Source organism: Cuculus canorus, chromosome 1 (assembly GCF_017976375.1).
Source record: "Cuculus canorus isolate bCucCan1 chromosome 1, bCucCan1.pri, whole genome shotgun sequence".
In the NCBI taxonomy this organism is placed as follows: Eukaryota; Metazoa; Chordata; class Aves; order Cuculiformes; family Cuculidae; genus Cuculus; species Cuculus canorus.
The window spans coordinates 124,975,173-124,994,652 of record NC_071401.1 but is presented as its reverse complement, the minus strand read 5'-3'; the positions used below and the strand labels follow the sequence as shown (position 1 = coordinate 124,994,652).

Genomic DNA, 19,480 nt, shown 5'->3' with positions numbered 1-19,480 from the left:
CCTACAATTAAAGATAGAGATCTTAAGGTATACCACAGAAATGCACTTGAGCAAATCTAGATTTCTGTAAAAAAGAAAACTCTATGAAAATATGAGACAGGCAGTGAAAAAGTACGGCAACAGTCAAGTCAATAAACATCTAGAAAGTAACTGGGAGCAGCAAATTTTAATCAAATTGTTCAACCAGGCTTTTCTTGTTGTTTTACTTGATTATGTCTGATGACGTTGTTAAAGAATCTTGCTAAAGACTAAAGACTGACACCTTTTCAAGTCAAAAAATGTCAAGGCAGAATGCTTCTACACCTTCAGAAGACAGCATATTCATCTCTCTTACTGCTTGGAAAGCGGAAGGAAACAATTTCAAATAAAACAAAGCATCCCCCTAATGTTCCTTCTGCAAGGAATCAAGGAGAGCACAAAACCAACATTAGTATTTGTAACCTCTTTCTGAGCTCAACCCATTAGCAACAAAAACATCACTAAGAAAACAGTAGTAGGAGGTACTCCTGTAAACAACTACATCAGTAAGATTTTGAGTGCTCACTCTATATGCCTTATCATTTCTTGCTCTGTCATTCACTTCCTGTGCAGCACAGAAATCTCTGCTTCCCTAGCCGGAAAATAGAGAGATTACAATTAACTTTGACCTCTTCTGTGGAGGATGTTGAGACTGAATCATTGTTCCTCGGTAAAATAAAATAACTGAATATTATATTTAAAATTATGATAACAATACTGAATACTCCTCTCATAGCTTCTCTCCAAGGATCCAAGACTTCCTAACAAACATTAAATTACGCCTTGTCACCACACTCTTGGAAGACAAATGATTCTTCACTACAATTTGCAAGTGGGAGTACGTAATGAACAGCTAATGCTTATACATCTAATTTATAAAAATGCTTTCATGATTTTATTTGTAAATGTTTATTTGATTTCCCAAAAGTGAAATCAGGAAAAGCACAGTATTTCATGCCAGCCTCTCTTCATCCCTTTAGCTCTCTGAAGCCTTGAAAGTTCAAGCCTGTAAATTCAATTTCTGCGTCTGGAGGCTCAGCACTAATAGCTCTGTCTGGAACATCAGTATCAAGGGAGAATAAGTGTCTTCAGGGTTTAAAGGAAGCCAGAAAAGGGCTTTCTGTAGAGACAGAAGAGATTTCTATTACTTATTTTAGAGACAAATTAGTAAGAGGGGAATATTATAAGAGCATACCATCAGAAACAGACAACGTTCAAACCGTACTTAGGAAACAAAAAATGAGGAATGCTCTACTGCAATCCGGAAACACATGTAAAACTATTCTTCTTCCTATTTCACAGGTGAGCCATTTTTAATTCAGTTGACCTTTGTCTACTGGTCTTTCCATCATATCTTCTATCATGAACAATGAATCATACACCATCATTGTTCTAATTAATATAGTTATGTGATTAATATGTCTGAATTTACCGTTTATAAGTTTGTATTTATATTCAGACATTTAATGCATTTATGTATTTATAATCTCATAAAGCCATGCCTTTGTCTGTCTATCAATTTGCTGTTCCTGGCTTTGGCTTCACTAATAAAACTATCACCTAAGCTATGTCTTCTGGAACTGAGACATGTTGAATGCAGTTTGCATCAAGTCAGCTCAGTAAAAATAAGCCAAGTTGTCTTTACCTGCAGCTTTAAAACAACACAGTTTTTAGGGGAAAAAAATGCTGTCTCATTTGCAAAGACACAGGTTCCAAACCAGGGTGGTTACACAGGTCCCACACCTGAAGAAGCGTAGGCCTTGAGGGAGGCATCTGTTTAAGCACCGTTTGCTGTTAATGCATTTCACACACATTGAAATGGATCATTCATTGAAATTAGTACAGGTTTCCCTACGACAGTGTCTTCTATAAAACACAAACCTATTTCTAATACACCTCCAGCAATGGTGAATGAAGATAAATGCAATGACTGGGAAAAGTAGGAAATGAAGACATTAACAACTGAAACTAAGAACTAGAGATTCAGTCAGAGAGAATATACTGGACTACAGTTTAATCAAAGAAATACCAATAGTTTATGATACACCACAGTCACTTGCCTTTTCAATGGACATTCCAGACTTGGGTCCTCAGACTTAGGAACTGAAACCAGTAAGAGCTAGGTGATTAGGCACATTAGAAAAGACCAGTCGGCTCCTAATCAAATATTTAAGTATTGATTAAGTCTAGAAATCCCACTCTTGTGAATCTAAGTCTTGCTGAAATTTGGCTTACAGCTGTCCAAGAAGTATTTCTTTGCCAGGTAAGTGTCATTCAGTTTCAAATCCATGTCAGTCACCCCTATAATGAAGCTATGCCAAAAAAAGTTTTCCCATGTAGTGAATGCTCTCAGAACTCAAGATACATTTTCCACTGCACATCAGAACTACAAGACCTTTCCCAGTTTTAAGGAAAAATGTCAGAAATATTGCTCAGGACCACCAGTGCCATTGGCAAGGTGGGCACCTACACACAATTTCTGGAGACCAACCAGGTCAATTTGGCCTAATCTGGCTGAAAGATTACAACTGAGCTATCCTACATACCAGGTGAGACTCCTACACATTAGGTGATGTTCATTTGATTATGAAATGGGTCTTCCTCTTCTTGACCCAAAACTGTATTATATGTTTGAAAAAACCCACAACCTTTACAAAGACAACTTTCATATGCTTCCATGATGTGATTTAAATAATCTCACTTTCTCTGCCAAATCCTACCCTCCTTTGTCCTTCAGAGCAGGATTAACCAAAATATCACTAGTCTCCCTGCTCCCTATTTACACAGAACCACAAGTACTTGCTGTTTTGTTTGTGAACGCACCCACACAAACTGGCAGACTGCTCAGACCCCTGGCTCAGGTCTCAGGCACAGCCCTTTTGACTTAGGCTGAAGAACACATCTCTCACTTACAGAGCTCAAACTCGCTCTACCACTAGTCAGACTGCAGCAAGAGGAACGTATCAAACTTATCAATGCGGGAAAGCTGTGATGAGAGGAAATTTAGGGGCAGTGTGAGAAAAATACACAGTACCAGGAGCCAGGAGGTGGTTTAAAGGAGGACACATCCCAAATTTTGGGAGAGAGAAGGAATGTCCCAGCCCATTTCTTACCATCTTACTCCACAGTAATTTATGTGGCTGCCCATTCATGTGTTTTCTGCAAATCTTTTGCCAGGTCTGTAAGATACTCTGTAGGAAATCTATAATTCAGGATTGAGAATCTGACATTTAGCCAGCCAAAATTAAGTGTTGCTTTGCTCACTGAAGCACATAAATTCACCAATGACTTGAAAAGCCTCACCAGAAGTCACTTTTTGAAAACAGGATTCAAACCCCGTTATGGCATTAAGTTCTGCCGTGCCAATTAGTAAGACAAACTAAATTGTAAAATTTAAACTAAATTGTAAGACAAACTAGAATTAATGCATTCATTTGATTAGTAGATGTACAAATATTTTAAATGCCTTTAAAAAAAAAAAATCAGGTAATGACAACATTCTTAATACCTGAAATGCTCAAAAGGGAGGTAGGGACAAACTTTGAACAAAAGTCTGCACTAATTTGTGAGTGCAGAAAATTTGTTCAGACAAGTAACATTTGATGCAGTTTCTTTCTCTTGATATTATGTGATCTTAAAAGGATACAATAGTTGCACACATGCTTCCTAATTTCTAAACTAATACTAATTTAAGACAATGGAATAACAAAGAACTGTAAGGGAAATTCATTCCTGATACAAATTTCTGAACAAATATTAACATCTGTGTAAAGTTAATTAAAATTTCAGCACCTGCTATCAATTTTACCCATATTCAATTGGTAATTATCTGATTACTTATGCATGATTATATCATCCTGTAACCAAGGAGCAGGAGCTTTTCCTCAAATCATAGCTGAACAATTATTTTGGTATTTTGTTTAAATGAGCTGAAATAATGTCAGTCATGGCAACACGCGAACTAGAACTGAGTTGAAAAATTAAGTAAACCTGCTCCACAACAGGAGCTCAAATTTGTACTGCTCTATTCATCTATTTTTCATTTTTCATCTCAGTATAGGATGAACGTCAATGACCTTTTCATTTTTCAACTAGCTGAGATTTGCATTATCATGCAATCTTTATTTACACAGTCATGCAGTATTCCTAGAATAATAGCATGTCAGGCAGCTGTTATTGTAATTTTATATGTATCAATGTGGAGTCTTGGAGCATGCAGAATATTTCTGAAGAAATGACTCAAGAAGACAGAGTATGTAGGAGATAGGTCTCTGAATTTTAGAAACATTTTAATTTAAGAACTGTACTTCATGACCTTTATGGATGAAACTTGACATAAAATTAACATAAACCCACTTAAATTTAAACTTAACATGGTATATCTGTTAAAGAAGAGAAATCCCATAAGTCATTGTACTCATCTTCACTTTCTATCAGTCCACAGGATCAAAAGGAAAAGATTAGAGACAGGAGTTATCTAACCCGACTGACAGTTGTATTAGTGAAACTGAGTTCCCTTAATTAACAAGCATGTACCTCATGATCCCCTTCCCCAACAGGATGTGAACTCTTGCTCACCTGAAACAGTTGGTGTAGGAGGAAATGTGCATTCTTAGGTACATACCAGCAACGCTGTGTTACATGCTTAAGTAAGAACTATTACTTCTTTTTCCTTCCTAGGTGTTGGTGCTGTAATGTTCACTGAACCACTTTTGTTGTTGCATGGCTTCTGAAGAAAAGGTGCATATTAGTGCAAGCATCATAGAGATACATTAGCTGGCAACTACAGGCTTAAGTCAGAGACAAATTATGAAAAGAAAAAAGAAATTTAAGAGTACAAATCTCAGTGAGAAACAAGATAATTCAGGCTTTTGGATTTTTTATATGTTCATCAAAAATTCCCCATTTCCATCTTTGGGCCTGGAAATCAGATCATTTTCAAACTTGAATGCAAGCTGCCATCTAAACCCATATTTAGATCAATAATATGAAGTATAATATGAATCTAAGTACCCAACAATAGAAATATGAACCTGAAATGACAGCATTGTATTTTTTCTACTTTGATAATCCTTGATACAAAATGGGAACCCATTATGCTGTAATTAGACATTTTCAAAAGCTCTTTTAGATCTTTGGATGAAAGACAGTATCTGGGTGCCAAGCTGTTAAATGCTTTTACTGTCTGGAATTTTATGTATGAATCCTGGCTCAATCAAGGCAACTTTCCTTATTTCTGAGATAGGTATTTCAATGTGCTGTGATTTACTACAAGCAGAGCTTTTAAATAAGGCCATATAATATACAGCTTTTTAAAAAATTGCCTATAAAAACAAAATCTTAATCCTCCACGTGTTGCACACAAGTATATTCTTCATAATTTACAAGATGTTATTGTTTTTAAAGGCCATCCCTCCAAACTTACCTTCCAGTTTTCAAATTGCTTTGAGCAACAAAAAGTCATCAGAATAAGCTGCACCCTCACTGTCACCTCCACTCCTCTATATCCTACAGTTTGTTGGCACAACTGTCAAGAATTCTCATTGCAAGTCCGTAATTCTCTAGGCAATGCACATGGAGATACAAACTGTTGTGTCACCTTCATTGGGTTTCCAATGTTAATACAAACCACAGTGCCCAAGATTTGTTTTAGTCTTTAGTTACTGCAGCTATTGCCTTGATAACAGATGTACTGAATAAGAAAATGAGACCATTACAAATCACTTCCCAGAGCAAGAATTCCCTTTAAAAACTGCAAACACTAACAATATCATGGCATTGCTTATAGGAAAGATAGTTTTGCAACTCTACAAAACTTTCAGGAAAAAGAAGTAATTTCAGAATAAATTATTTATATTATTTTGATATAGTGGTATTAAAATAATCTATTCCTCAATAATGATCTCTGTCAATAGTCTCTTCTTGCAGGGTATCATTAAGTGGACAGCATGCCAACACTCAAACCATGGTTGTATATATTCTGTCTTATGATCTTTAGTGCCATTTGCCAGGCACTGTCACTGACTTAAAGGTCCTTAAAAAACATCACCAAATGCAGCTATCAGCAGCAACAGTCCCCACTATTGTAGTCCACTATTGTAGTCCATTTCTACAAAAAACATGTTCATCTACAAAGCAAGGAGTAGTTTACTAGGGGAGAAAGGAACCAAGCATGACATAGGAAAAGCCTGCCATCCTCATAACAAATGAGGAACACTGTGATTGCCATGTGGGCAATTTTTGTTGCATTTCCCTCATAAAATACTTCATAGCTCCAACTGAAAACTGAAATAATCTCTATGAAAGCACTGAAAATAACTACAGCAAAACAACTCCAAAACTTAATCTGCTTCATTCTGGCTATTTCCAATATAAAAAGACAGGTCCTGCCTGTGGAGATTCCAGCCACAGAGTTACTGATGCATCCTTGGTCAGAGCACAAACTCAGCAAGAATGTACCGACTTTGTACTGATTAGTACTACTTTGGTGATTAGGGATCATGTGGTTTCATTTGAACCTCAGTTTTCAACTAATATTAAATACAGCTCTCATGGCTGTGAATCAGAATTTCTATGCTTAAGTAGAGTAAAATAAATGAGTAATTGTTGCAGATGCTTCAGAAGAGGAAAGGATTGTAGTTGTAAACAATGAGGAGCAAAAGCTCAGGTCCTCAAAAGTTCTTGACATTCATCACTCACTTTAGGCACAGAAATTTTTCCACCCTCAAAACTGCCATCCAACTGCTGCTTAAACCTAGAGGGTTGAAATCTCATCTCTCTAAGCCAGGATACTGACACTGTGCCTCCTGCACCACTTCATAGGAAGACACTGCTCTAAGCACTCAACTGAAAGCTCCCAGGCAGCATATTCAAAGTATGTCCTCTGATCTAACTGTGGAGGAGGGGAGGTAAAGGCTTCTTCTTGAGACTGAGCAGAGCTTTCTGACTGATGGCTGCTTTCAAAGGCTTAAGTATGCAAACATCCATGGAAACGGACACAATACATCAGAGACCATTAACCGTGCATACACCACCTCCAGAGAAATGGAAGCATCAGTAACACTACCTTAGCTAACTGCTACAATTACTCAACTAAGACTACCCTAGGAAGTAAGTAGCATAATCTTCTATCAGTACTTTTGTTAAAGACAGAAGTCTAAATCATGTCAAGAATTCATGCTTATACATTCGTATACACCTTCACACCCTGCTGTTGATATTAATGTTTGTATCCTCATTGTGATGCTTTAGACAAGTGTGTCATACAGAGTGATGTATATGAAGGACATTGTGTGGCAACAGGTGGAACCTAATTCTGTTGTTTAGAAATCAGACTTTTACACCCAGTTTGTCATTCACTAACTGGATCCAGTCCCTTCAAGCTTGAATACATAAAACAGTAGGATTACAGTTGCCTCCCTAAGGTAAGATAAGGGCTGTATGCAGGTTCCCTGAAATAATAAATACAGGCAGCAGAAGATTTAGGATTATAGCTCGGTTTATAAATCTGTGCGTTTTCCCTAGACTAAAGGCCACTGAACGGAGGAAACTCATCAGCAGAGTTTGACAATCTATCATTTGTGCAAGAATATGACAGTTGTGCAAAATACATGGCTATGCAGAAGACATAAAATATCCATGAGACTTAAATGTGGCATAGATTTGTCATCCCTTGAGCAGGCTTGTCTTTCTAATACAGAGTCTCTTGGAAGGAACTATCTCCACAATACTTTCAAAACCCCACGTAGAAAGAACGGCATCTCAATAGCTGCAACACTGCATGGTGCAGAGTCTACTGCTTGGTGTAGACTGGGTACAGCCTAGTTAAAGTCCTCCTTAAAGGCTAAATGTGAAACATATTGTAAAATTTAAACAGAGAGAGATCTGAATACTGGATTGCTGTTGCAAGGCTTGGACAGCTGGCTTGCTCAGGGTTTGTCAGAAGTTCCTAATGTTCCTAAGTTCCAATTATGATATATTTGAAATATTTTAAAACACATACAGCTAAAGAGGTCAACTTGCAAGCAGCTACCGTAGCAGACTGTGGTACATGTAGACCCATTCAGTCATGGCTTCCCACAGTGAGGCTCCAAGTCGCAGCAAAGAACTGAGCAGAAACATCCATTTTGTGTGCCAAAGACAGCAATGAGGTGAAAAGTGAGTGGAGATGGGAATAAGAAGGCAAACCTTGCCACAAGCACCAACTACTGAGGTGCTTGCACCAACTATTGAGTCTAGACAGTTAAACCTGCCTACACTGTGCCTTGCTAGAAGATCAGAGAGAACTGCACAGGTCTGGCAGACCTGACACAGGACCTACAAAAGATCCTTGCCCTTCTGAGGTGCAGCAGCTATGAGCTAGGCAGTGTAGTGCTGTGCACCTGAAATGACACTCACTGTGTATTTCAAATGTACCTAAACATTTCTGAGAAGAGGGAAGAATGTCAATAAAACTGTCTACAAGCTCTAGATCAGTTCAGGCTTCTCAAAGAAGAGCTTAAGTAGCAGACTGGATGAATAATCCATCCACTACCTCACAGTCCCTAATCTGTAACTTTACTGATGAACCCCATCAGCAGTAGATCACAACTTCCCTTTCTGCCTTGCCACTGTGGAGAGTTTTGTGCAAGAGCCCATGTAAACCCAGCCATGAGTGCATGGTCCTGAAGAGCTCCTGAGTTGGCTGAACGCTTTGACACTAACAGCCAGTACAAGAGACATAGATCTGTTGCACATTCACTGAAACAGTCTGCTCCCATCCCCATCCTTTCCTGATGCTTTCAATCGGTACCAGAAGATCTAAGAGTATGGGGGCTAGATGAAATTTCCCCATAATATTACAATCCTCCAGCAGCTTGTCTTCCATGGTACACAGGCAGCTCTCAAGCAAAGAAACTGCACAAGCAAATGCTTAATTAATGGTCCTGCGCCACTGATAAGCCACAGGGTGCAAAACCAGGAATGGGAATTGAATGTCTCCTTTTTCAAGAGGATTATGTCTCCTTTTCAAGAGGATTATGGTTGCAAAGTAAAAAGAAAGCACGGACAACAGAAAGCAGAAAATACAGGTTAGATGGTATTTCTTGGAGAAAAGGACTACATCTGTCAAAATGCCTTGAGGAGATGATGGTAGGAAATGGAAAACAAAAACGTCTTCTGTCTCCTCAACCTAATATACCTGAGACACTTTCAGCATTTTATTGCAGGGACCAGCTCTCTTTTCTGTTTGCAGAGCATACTGCAGACCACTATTCTGGTTTACGAGCTGCCTCCCAACTCGAGACAAGTAATGGTAACAGTAACAGACCCGCAGCCCTTCTGCTAGCAAAACACAGTAGATAGCTCTGAGCAGTGTGGTTGTGCTGGAAGGACTTCCTGAATGAAGGCATAAAGCAGCCAGAGCTTCTTACAGCAGGGGCGATTTATGGTGATGTTTTAATGTTAAGCTTTCTTTTGAGTTGCTCCTAAATGTTCTGTTTCTCATAAGATGTACATAAAGGAACCCAAAGCCCCTGATTTCCCAATGTTTTAATTAAAGATATCGTGTCCAAGTATAGCAGCACAATAAGTAATCATCAGACATGAAACTCTGAAGTTAAAGCAAGCTTTATGTTAATGAATCACCTACATGGTGATCATTTGTGCTAAACACTTGAAAAAAGTCCTGAAATCATGCACCTTGAGTTCTTTGTATTCTTGTGTATTTGGTGTGCTCAGAGATGTAGGCACATCAGTTATCTATCTTTTAAAGCTCACATATTGCTATTTTCAAGAAAGAGTTGTAGAGACTTTATTGTCACTCATTAGAGGTCACAATGTGACCTAACTAAGCTGAAATAACTGTCTCTAGATGCTGAATACTGCTAAAAGTTTCAAAAATACTGTATTTGTGTAAACCATTACACAAACCAAGTTTATTAAGGAATTCCTGTAGACAGTAGCATGGACACTGGATAAATTCTTTTAAATAGATGCCAAGAATTTAGCTGCAATGATCTGAGTATTCAGATAACTTATCTACTACTTCAGTTGTGAGATATCTGTGAACACACTGCTTTTCATCATTTATTTCAAGACCTTTCTCATTGGCTCACAGCTATGTATTCATTTTTGGAGAGGACTGAATTCCATTTCATGACTGTCCACGGGCTGCATCACAAATTTAAGACTACACACTCCCCTCTCTACACTGATCTCCCACAGATGTCAAGAGGAAGCTTGTACAGAGATCAAAGGAAGAATCTAGGCTCTGTGTAGTAAAATAAAACTTTCAATTGTTATTTTTTACATCACATTCAGAACTGCTTACTGGAAAATGTTGCCTTTGCTAGGATTACTACCACTCTTGCTCCTTTTTCCTTCTCCATCCTTCTTTCTTTTCTCTGCCTTCTTTTTCTTCTCTTTGGAACTGTCATCACAAACTCCAATTCCCTGTGCAATGTTAGCATGCAAAATGCCACCATTAACCATGAGTACTTGCACTCTGACAAGTCCTGAGAAGCAATGGTTCAACTCCTCCTCCAGACTCTAGGACACAGCACAATGGCCCTCACTTTCTGCTCAAGAGAATATTGCGTTTCTGTATTTGCAATGTCACAGCTGTGTTTAACGCCCCCCTCCCGCCATTCACACTTTTCAAGAGACAAAAATCGGAACCCAGAACTTCCTAAATGCCCTACCCATATCAGACACTCACCTAGGTGTTCAGTACTTTGTCCACCAAAGTATGCGGCACCAGGTAGTCTCTGTCCCAGTGCCAGATACTGTAGGTAGAGATAGGTTACAGAGCTTTTTGCACGGAAATTCCAGTGTGCTTCAGAAACCCCTGTTTCTAGACAAGACATTTCTAACAAGCCTGTGTGAGGCACAGTTCTTATTCCCACATCTGAAACCAGAAAATGAAAGGATATGGTTTGCCTGAGGTCTATGTCCAAGCTCAGAACAGGTTCTGGAATTGTCTTTACAATTAAGTTACCAGTTCATGTTGCTTTCACTAGGATTTCATATATGCATGAAGAGATTATAATCACTCAGAATTTGTGAGCTAACCTGTTGATCTATCCTAACTTTCTCAACTGAACAAAAAATGTACTAATACAGAATTAGCCCTGATACATCAGAAGAGAAGATTTAGATCCTAAAGCTACTGCTCTGTCAATGACCTCCTCAACCTATTTGAGTGTCAATAATGTTCTTACAATCATTGGCACAAATTAGTGTAGGTAAAGCATTCCTCACTCTTGCAGTTAATAAGTGACTGAGAAAGCCTATCAACTTATGCAGACAAGGTTGTTTGCAACCAACAGTAGATACAACAGTTTGCAACCAACATGCAGATGAAATGGTAGCAGACTGAAATTGCTCCCACTGTCTCACTTGACATTTTTGCTTATATTTCGGAAGATAATTTGAACAAGCTTATCAAATATCAAGAAAGTACTGAGGTTTGAGAATGGCATAAATGGTGTCAGACTGACAGATCTGGGATCTGAATTCTTTCAGTATGCCATGAAGTTTAGCATAGGAGGTAACTGTACAACCTTCTCTGTCAATATTGCCCTATTGCTACTTTGAGACTGATGTCAAAATTTTACTGGTGTGCCACCCGCTCCACCGCTAGTTTCTTTGAGAGGTTACAGGTAGGACAGTTTGGTGTCAAATAGCATGCGGAGATTTGACACACGCTTGGGATCACCCTAGAAACTACTTTGAGATATTTTATTTGCCTTCTCATCAACAACCTGCCATAATCAATCTGCTTAAAACTATCTACTTTTCAACAACTTCAATTACACTAATTAAATGTAAGCTAGTTATTGAAAGTGTTTCACTGGAACAGCCACAAGATTTCCCCACCACTGCTCAGTGAACCTCAGTGAAAAGATCCCAAATAATCATCTGATTATTTTTTTCCACTCTCACAACTGGAAGAGCTATGTGAATCTCACAATATTGGGATCAATGACCAAATCCTAGTGAACTCACAGGGAACAGAATTGGATCCTGTCCCTGAGGCCTGTAACTAGCATTTCTCATTGAAATGAGAGAGCTTAGTCCTGCATCCTGTTGAGATGAGAAGGGTAGGATAGGAAGCAAAGAATCCACAGCTGCCCAATCCCAGCCTAAACCAAGACTGGGAGTTAAGGGCTTTCATTCCTGCAATTAGCATAAACACTTTCAGGGACACTACACTGATTGAGAAATAGCAACACCTCACTAATACTCCCCTGCCCCTCCCAGCACATCCCCTTTGCATTCACATCAGGTGGTGCAACTCGAGTAGGATGCAAAGTTCGGACTGTGACAGAGACACTATCTGAAAGGGAAAAGCAGGAAAAGCCTGCAAAGCCCCTCTGTCCTCACTCCAATATCACCGAACAGGAGCACTGTCCCGGGCATGGCTAGGAGATGCGGGGTTAGTGGCCCACTACCTCCTCTACTCTGAATGAAAGCAGCCCAGTGTCCAGCAGGGTTGATTCTAGTTTGCACCAGAACAGAACTGCACAGAAAAGCACACAGAGATGGTTTGGGGGGGCAGAGCCCGATAGTGAGGAGGGCTGTGCATAAAGGACCACCCGTTTCCAGTAGGAAAAACCTCAGTAAAAAAGAGAAACACTTCAAACAAACATACCAAAGTAATTCTAAGGATCATATCCTGTATCCACAGAAGTAAAAAATGAAGATTTTAAGGACAGACTCATAGTTTTTTAGAATCTCTCTTCAGACATATAGTGAAATTTGTTTCGAGTAGTCCAAGGAGCTCCCAAAACACCTGACTGGTTTACGATTCGTAACTGCTATCAGTCGTTTTCTACCAGGATCACCTGAGGGGATTATTTTTTTTCTCCAGCGCGTGTGATTTCAGTCAAACCACCTGTTGCTCTTTAAAAGTTTTGTTATGAATTACCGCTCTTCCCCTCGATGTTATTGCTAGATAACTTCAGCCAGAGAAAACACCTCTGAGCTCCAAGGAAACTTCTTTTGCCCGATCCTCCATGGATTAGAAGCCACCCTGCCCGGGATTTGGGGAGGGGAGATGCAGGGGTCCCTCCGGGGAATTACGTCTGCATCGGGAATGCCCCGGCTCCTCACCGCCTCCGGCTTGCCCCCCTCCCCGCCCCGACGGGGGGGTGGGGGGGTGTCTGCACCCCAAAGACAGACCCCGGGGCTGCGCTGCGGGCTGTCCCCATCGAATTCCGTCCCGTCCCCGCGCACCCCCCGTCCCTGGTGCATCCCCGGTCCCCGCGCAACCCCCGTCCCTGGTGCATCCCCGGTCCCTGGTGCATACCCCGTCCCCGCGCATCCCAGCTCCCAGCCACGTTCCCTCTCCCACCGGCCTTTCTCACCTCGTCCCGCCACCGGGGCTGCTCCTGCCCGCCTCCAGCTCCTCACTCCGGCACTGGGCAGGGCGGCGGCAGCATCCCCCGCCGCCCCCCCCAGCTGCCGCCGCGGCGCTTGCAGCCTTACGGGAACCGGCGGCGAGCAGAGGAGGGGGATGGAGAGGAGGGGGGGGGGGGGGGGGGCAAGAGAGAAACCCCTAGCCAGGGGGCCAGCCCAGCCCTCCCCGTCGCCTCCGGCACCTCCGGCACCCGTGCCCCGCTCCCACGGGCCAGGCGAGGCGGGGCGGGCGGTGGCCGCGGGGACCGCCCGGGTGCGCCCCGCTCTGCACCGCCCCGGGAGGGGCTGGAAAGACGGGATACCTCTCCTTGAACAGTCGGGATGCCTCTCCGCGCACCTCTCTGCCTGACTGGGTTCCCCTGACCCGGCTCCTGCCGGCACTGGGCACGTTGGCACCCGAGTTCCTCACCCTTCCCTATGGGGAAGGAAAGCATCGCTCGCTCAGTTTTCTCTTCAAGACTGCAGCCTTCTTCCCGTTCTCACCAAAACCAAGAAGTCTGGCAGCTTCATTTATGTTGTTCCCTTGTACCTGAACTCCATGCAGCAAAAGATCCCAGAGACCCTTATCTCTCGAAGCAGAAAATCCTCACTCTGCTCTGCACGGTTGAGTTATTGTGGGGCTGTGCAGATATGTGTAGCTCCAGAGTTGCTCTCCTCACCTGTTTATCTGAAGAACTGAAATGCAGAAAACAAAATGTTTCCATCAGCATTTGCTAGCACTTACGTTATTACACTGCTTTTCACATCCAATGTTGATTGAGAGAAACACTGTCTTTTGGGATCATTATACTCTTTATAGCTGAAATCTCTTAACCTCATAATACTATGGGGTTTGGGGATTTTTTTCAGGGAAAAATAGCGCATGGCACTATACTCAGATTCTGGTGCCGTTTTACAGCCCAGCTGTAGTGGTCTGGATTTGTCCTCAGAGTCCAGTTTTCATCTTCCAAATAATAACAACAAAACTGTTGTTAAAGTTGCAACATACTGGTGAGAGAATAGAAATGTTACATATTATAATCTGTTAGAATATATTAACAGCACATTTGGGTTTTTTCACCCTGAAGAGGTGTCAGGGACCTTTATTTCTGTAGAAGATCCATGGGACCTAACTTGAGTAAATAACTCGTCCATGGATTATTGCAGAACTACCACCTGACTTAAAGCTACCTAGGTCTGCAAATAGCACTTCGTGTGTTAGGAAGTAGTTAATTTTGAGAAAGAATTATATTTAATTTCCCACTTCTACTGCACTAACTAACTAACATTTTAGGGAATAGATCCTCATCCTTATAATAGTTATTACAGTACAATTGCACAATCATAATGAAATGACTACAAATACTGTCCAGATAAAACCAACAATAACAAAAAAACCTCAAAAAGCTGACTGCAAAGGTGAATAAATAGCTTCCTTAATTCTTAATCATGCTTAATTTGAGATGGTTCCAGACAAAAGGTCTACAAATTCAGAGCATTCCCTATTAAAGTTAAACTAAACATTCATTTAGGGACCCAAGCAAACCTCACACTTCCCTGCAGCAGTCAAAAGTGTTAATGTTTCGAATTTCAAATCAAAATAAAATCTTGTTTGAAGAAACAGTAGAGATTTCTTTGTGCACCAAGTATTTGGAGTAAGTTTTTTCAAGACTACACTGTAGCATGGCAACAAAACCAAACTTTTTAAGGCTCTGGTTGTGCAGAAACTGGAAGAGAAGGGGAGGTTGGTTATTTTAAGTAATCACCTAGCTACGGTTATTGGGCAGAGACGGAAAAGGTAGAAACAAAACCTTTAAAATGGGAAATGATCGAGGTCAGATGTCAGATTGTGGGACCACTCCAAAATTCTTTCACAAAATCTATAAGTCAGATACTGCTGTGTTCATTGCTGCACTAGCCCCACTTGGCCAGCTAAGGAATTTGTGCTGGTTTTTTTTTTGGTGTCCATTATTCAAGACAGAGTTGTATCAAATAGGAAACAAGGTAACCAAAGGTTGTTTATTTTTTCATTTCCCTTTATATTAATTCTAGCTCACTATTATCCATCATTTCATCATTTTGCAATTGCTTCTTTCACTATAATAATAGCAACAGAGCAAAAACTGTTTCCACTAATAAAAATGGGACAATGGTGAGGCAGCAGGACAAACTCATAGGGATCTTCTGTACTCTTATTGGACAAATCGTTGCTTCCCAGATCTTTGCTACCACAAGCCAAGGTAGTAACGTTACCTCCATTCACGGCGCTTGTATCTAAGCATGAGCAACACTACAGGCATCCTTCCTCTAGCTTGCCTACAGAATTCAGACCGTATCAGAATGCACTTTGCCAGACCACTCTCAAATCCCAAAGTCTGGAGAGCTCAGCCAGGAGGCAGAAGGCTCAGCTCCTCCTGTGTCTAAGCAGATTTGAATGACATCTCTCACTTAGCAAAGAAATAGCCTAAATGGCCGGTCACAGAGCACTCCAGAGGAAGAATTATCCATGCTGAACTTTTGAAACCCATGCTGTCCTTTGTTTTGTTTCACATGGCCTCATTGTGGTTTGAATTAGGTGGGGGAAAATAGTGAGTCCCTTACACCAGGAAAACACTAACATTGAGTCCTGTGCTAATGACAGTTGATTGCAGTTTTGACTCTATGACTCTCTTTGCAGATGAAGGTGCTATTTTTAGTAGAGACTGTGGATCCAAGCCAGCTTCTGTAGTGACTTGATTTGGAAGCTAGTCCTTATATCCCAGCTTCTCTCTGCCTTTGCCATATGCAACATGCACTTAAAATACAGCATAAAAATAACAAGTTAAAGTCAAATATATTATTTTCATTATTTAATTCCATATTTATTATAATACTAAACAGCATTAGTAGCTCAGTGATACAGTGTCTGTGAAAGAAGCAAACCAACAAATACCAAGAATCACTTCCACTTCAAAGGCAGAGCTAACAGTGAAAAGAAAAGGAATACACAGACTTATGGAGAACATGCAGCCATTTGTCCCTTTAAAACTTCAAGTCAAACCCATCTTTGAATATTTCCTGGAAATACCACTAGCAGTTGAACAAGGAAAAGACAGGAAGGGCTGAGCTGGAACACTGGACCTAAGCATAAAGAAGAGAAAAGATGAGGTGGCAAAAGACTTCTCTGGTTTTCAGGGTAGTGTGGTCACCTCTGCTGCACTGTGGCATTGAGGTTTTGACATCAAAGGATAAAAGGCTACATTGTCAAGCAAGTCTGTCAAGTTGCAGCAGGTCCTTTGTAGTGGAGAGACATCTACTGTGTCAGTGAGGTGATTCTTCAAGGAGCACCAAGAGGTGTCTCACAGAACAAGGAGCGCATACAGAAGGACAGAAATACCTCATAAACATCTGCTTTCCTTGTGCAAGGTTTTTTTGGGTTTGTTTTTGATTGCAGGGCTGGTATGGTTTCCAACTCCATACTGGATGACCAGGCGTGTTAGCAACTCAGATGCAAAAGGGAGAGAGATACGTAAATGCTGGGAAGGACTCCTGGAGAAGACCATTGGTTCGAATGGCATCTGTAGTCCATTGAACCTATGTAGGATTTATGTGTGCAAAGCATCTCATTGTGCAGCATTAAGGAAACAGTCTCATGGACTATTCTTTAGTACCCTTTTAGGGCACAGTTGAACAATTTATGTTATGCTGCTGATTCTTTTGATGATGCCTCTGATGATCCCTGATCAGGAGTAGCGGCTCTGTTGGATGACACTGCACACCTGTCTTACACTGGCTGTGTGATGACTTTTTCCAGTCCAAGTAAATTTCCTAGAGAGTAGCTAGAGTAGGGAATGTGCAGATGCTGAGAGGTGATGGAATCTCACAAAGGCACGGTGAGTGGTAAGATCATGTGTTGATGTGAACAGGGCAAGTGTCAACTTATAAGGCAGAGTATTGAAGGTTGCTCTTTGCACACAGGTATTTTGTTCACCTACTGCTGGTCCCCTCTAGGTGTAAAGGACAAAATAATCTCACAGAAGCATTTTTCTGCAGAAACTCTGCAGAGGGTTAAGAGGATAGGTGCAATTGTATCTCTAAATAGAGAGCTCTTTGTCCATCATCTGAGCAAAGATGTAAGTGAATTCTTGCAACCTGCAAGTGTGGCAGCCAGTCAGCTCTCCAAAACTGCTTGGAAAGCTACCTTGGTTGATGCTAGGACTGACTTGCTGCTCCTGTAAGTTAGCCTCTTTCAGCTTATCTGTATCACTTATCCAGGTTGTGCATGTGGCTGGGGAAGAAGAAAGGGTCAGGAAGAAGTTATAAAGGCTAGATGGAAAGGCACAAAGTCAAATGGGATAACGGGTAAGTCTGATGTTCATTCTCACAAAGCTTTCTGACGATGTAGCTGGTGCTTGCCAGAGGTATGCTTAATAAAATGAATGTGGCTTGAGCCAGTTGCCTAGGAAGCTGAAGCCCAAATTTGAGCCAGTTTACTGATGGCTGAGTCTTGTTCCCAGGCCCTGGTCTGCTGAAGAGAACGATACTGATAAAACCTAAGCCAGTCTCTCCATTGTTTTGTCCTATTATATAAATTTGGGGAAGAACACGACAGGGAGAATGACTAAGTTAAATGACTTCTACTGCTTGTAAAAGAAGCTTGACTGGTAGTTTGAAGACTGACAACGCAGAAAGCTGGGATCTTCTTTCCATTAGATAAGCTAAGCACCACAGGCAAGGCATATCCCTGTCTTCTTCTACCTCGAAAATGTTCTTTATCTTTGTCTTGTATAGGAGAAAACACTTTAACCAAGCCTTCCTCTCTGCTGAGTCTGAATGATGAGTATGCAGAAAAAACATACAAGTTTTGACTGGTATTCAGAGAAAATTTGAGCTGTTAGGCTGTGAAGGAAATGCTAGAAGAAGGCTGGGGCTACTACAGGGGCGTGAAGCTGACATACTTTAGTTGTGTAGATGTGGCTATATCACTGTCTAGTGGCTGTCCCATGGAACACAAGTCCCCTCACTGCAGCTAGACTTTGTGGATACATCACGTGCTCAAGTAATGAGTTCTATGTTTTTCAAGCCAAAAATTCTTCTTCCCCTGCTGAGGACAATGAAGTCTGTGTAGCTGCAACACATGGATCCCTTGCAGAGAAGCAGATTTGCTCTTGAAGGGCAATTCATGTTGTTTTGGTCAGTGCAGGAATGAAGACAGGAATCAGCTTCTGGTGACTAAATGCTGAAAGGACTATACTGGTATTACACTACTCAAAATGAAACCTACTGGTCCAACTAGGAGTCAAACATAAACATGGCAAAATCTGAATTAAACGTTGCTAGAGAGAGACTGCAGCCATTGTGCATTGAATAAAACTAGCAGCCCCGCGGACTGAGGACAATCCAAAAACAGCTCCAGCCCAGCTCCACAAATGTTATTGAACAAGTCTCATGAAGGTGTGTCCTATGTGAGTTAGCCTTAAACAAAGAGGACTAAAAATCTCAAGCCTATTCCTTCTTCCTCCCTGCTGTCTTGGTTTAAAAAGTTGAGAAGTCATGATTAAATTGGCTGAACTTGTTATTTAATATGTTTTATTTAGTTTGTATCTATGATTTTTAAAATATTTATCATATTACTAAAGAATGGTGACTGTTTTCATAGAAACTGGAGATGGAAGAGACCCAGTAAGTTCACATCCAGTCCATCCCCCCTGCTGCCATTGCAGAATTGTTCTGCATGTACATTTTCCAGGACCACCTCCAAAGTAGTTTTGAAAGGTTCTGCTTTCTTGGTGAGGGTCTGTGTTCCTCTTGTACAGATCTGGAAACAGCTATTCTCACTTTTTCTTTACTCTTTTCCCTCTTCATCTTCTTTGTTCTCATATTCCTTTTTTCATGCACAGGCATTTATTTGGTTATTCTTAAGCATTTCTTCTCCCTCCTTCGCTTTTTTAGAAGGATCTGCACAGTTGGGCAGGGTTACTCTGGCAGAGACAAGCAGCCTAAGCAATATCATTTGAGCAGTTATTTGTTGAGCAACCCTGGAATATCCTGCCCTGGGGAGTGTAAAGAACCAAAGCAAAAGCTCTGAGATATTTGGTGAATACCA

The 19,480-nt window shown here is 41.0% G+C and overlaps 1 protein-coding gene across 2 annotated transcripts in view; it reads right to left on the bottom strand.

Moving 5' to 3' along the window:
* The window catches only part of CASR (calcium sensing receptor), a 75,243-nt gene extending 61,644 nt beyond the window's left edge, over positions 1-13,599 (bottom strand). The window contains exon 1 of one of the 2 annotated variants that reach the window (XM_054056866.1): positions 13,365-13,599. The gene's annotated coding sequence lies outside the window, so the exon portion shown is untranslated. Of the gene's footprint in view, positions 1-4,596; positions 4,712-13,364 lie in introns of those variants that run through there. The other variant, XM_054056867.1, reaches the window with a different exon arrangement.
* Positions 13,600-19,480: the final 5,881 nt, after the last annotated feature.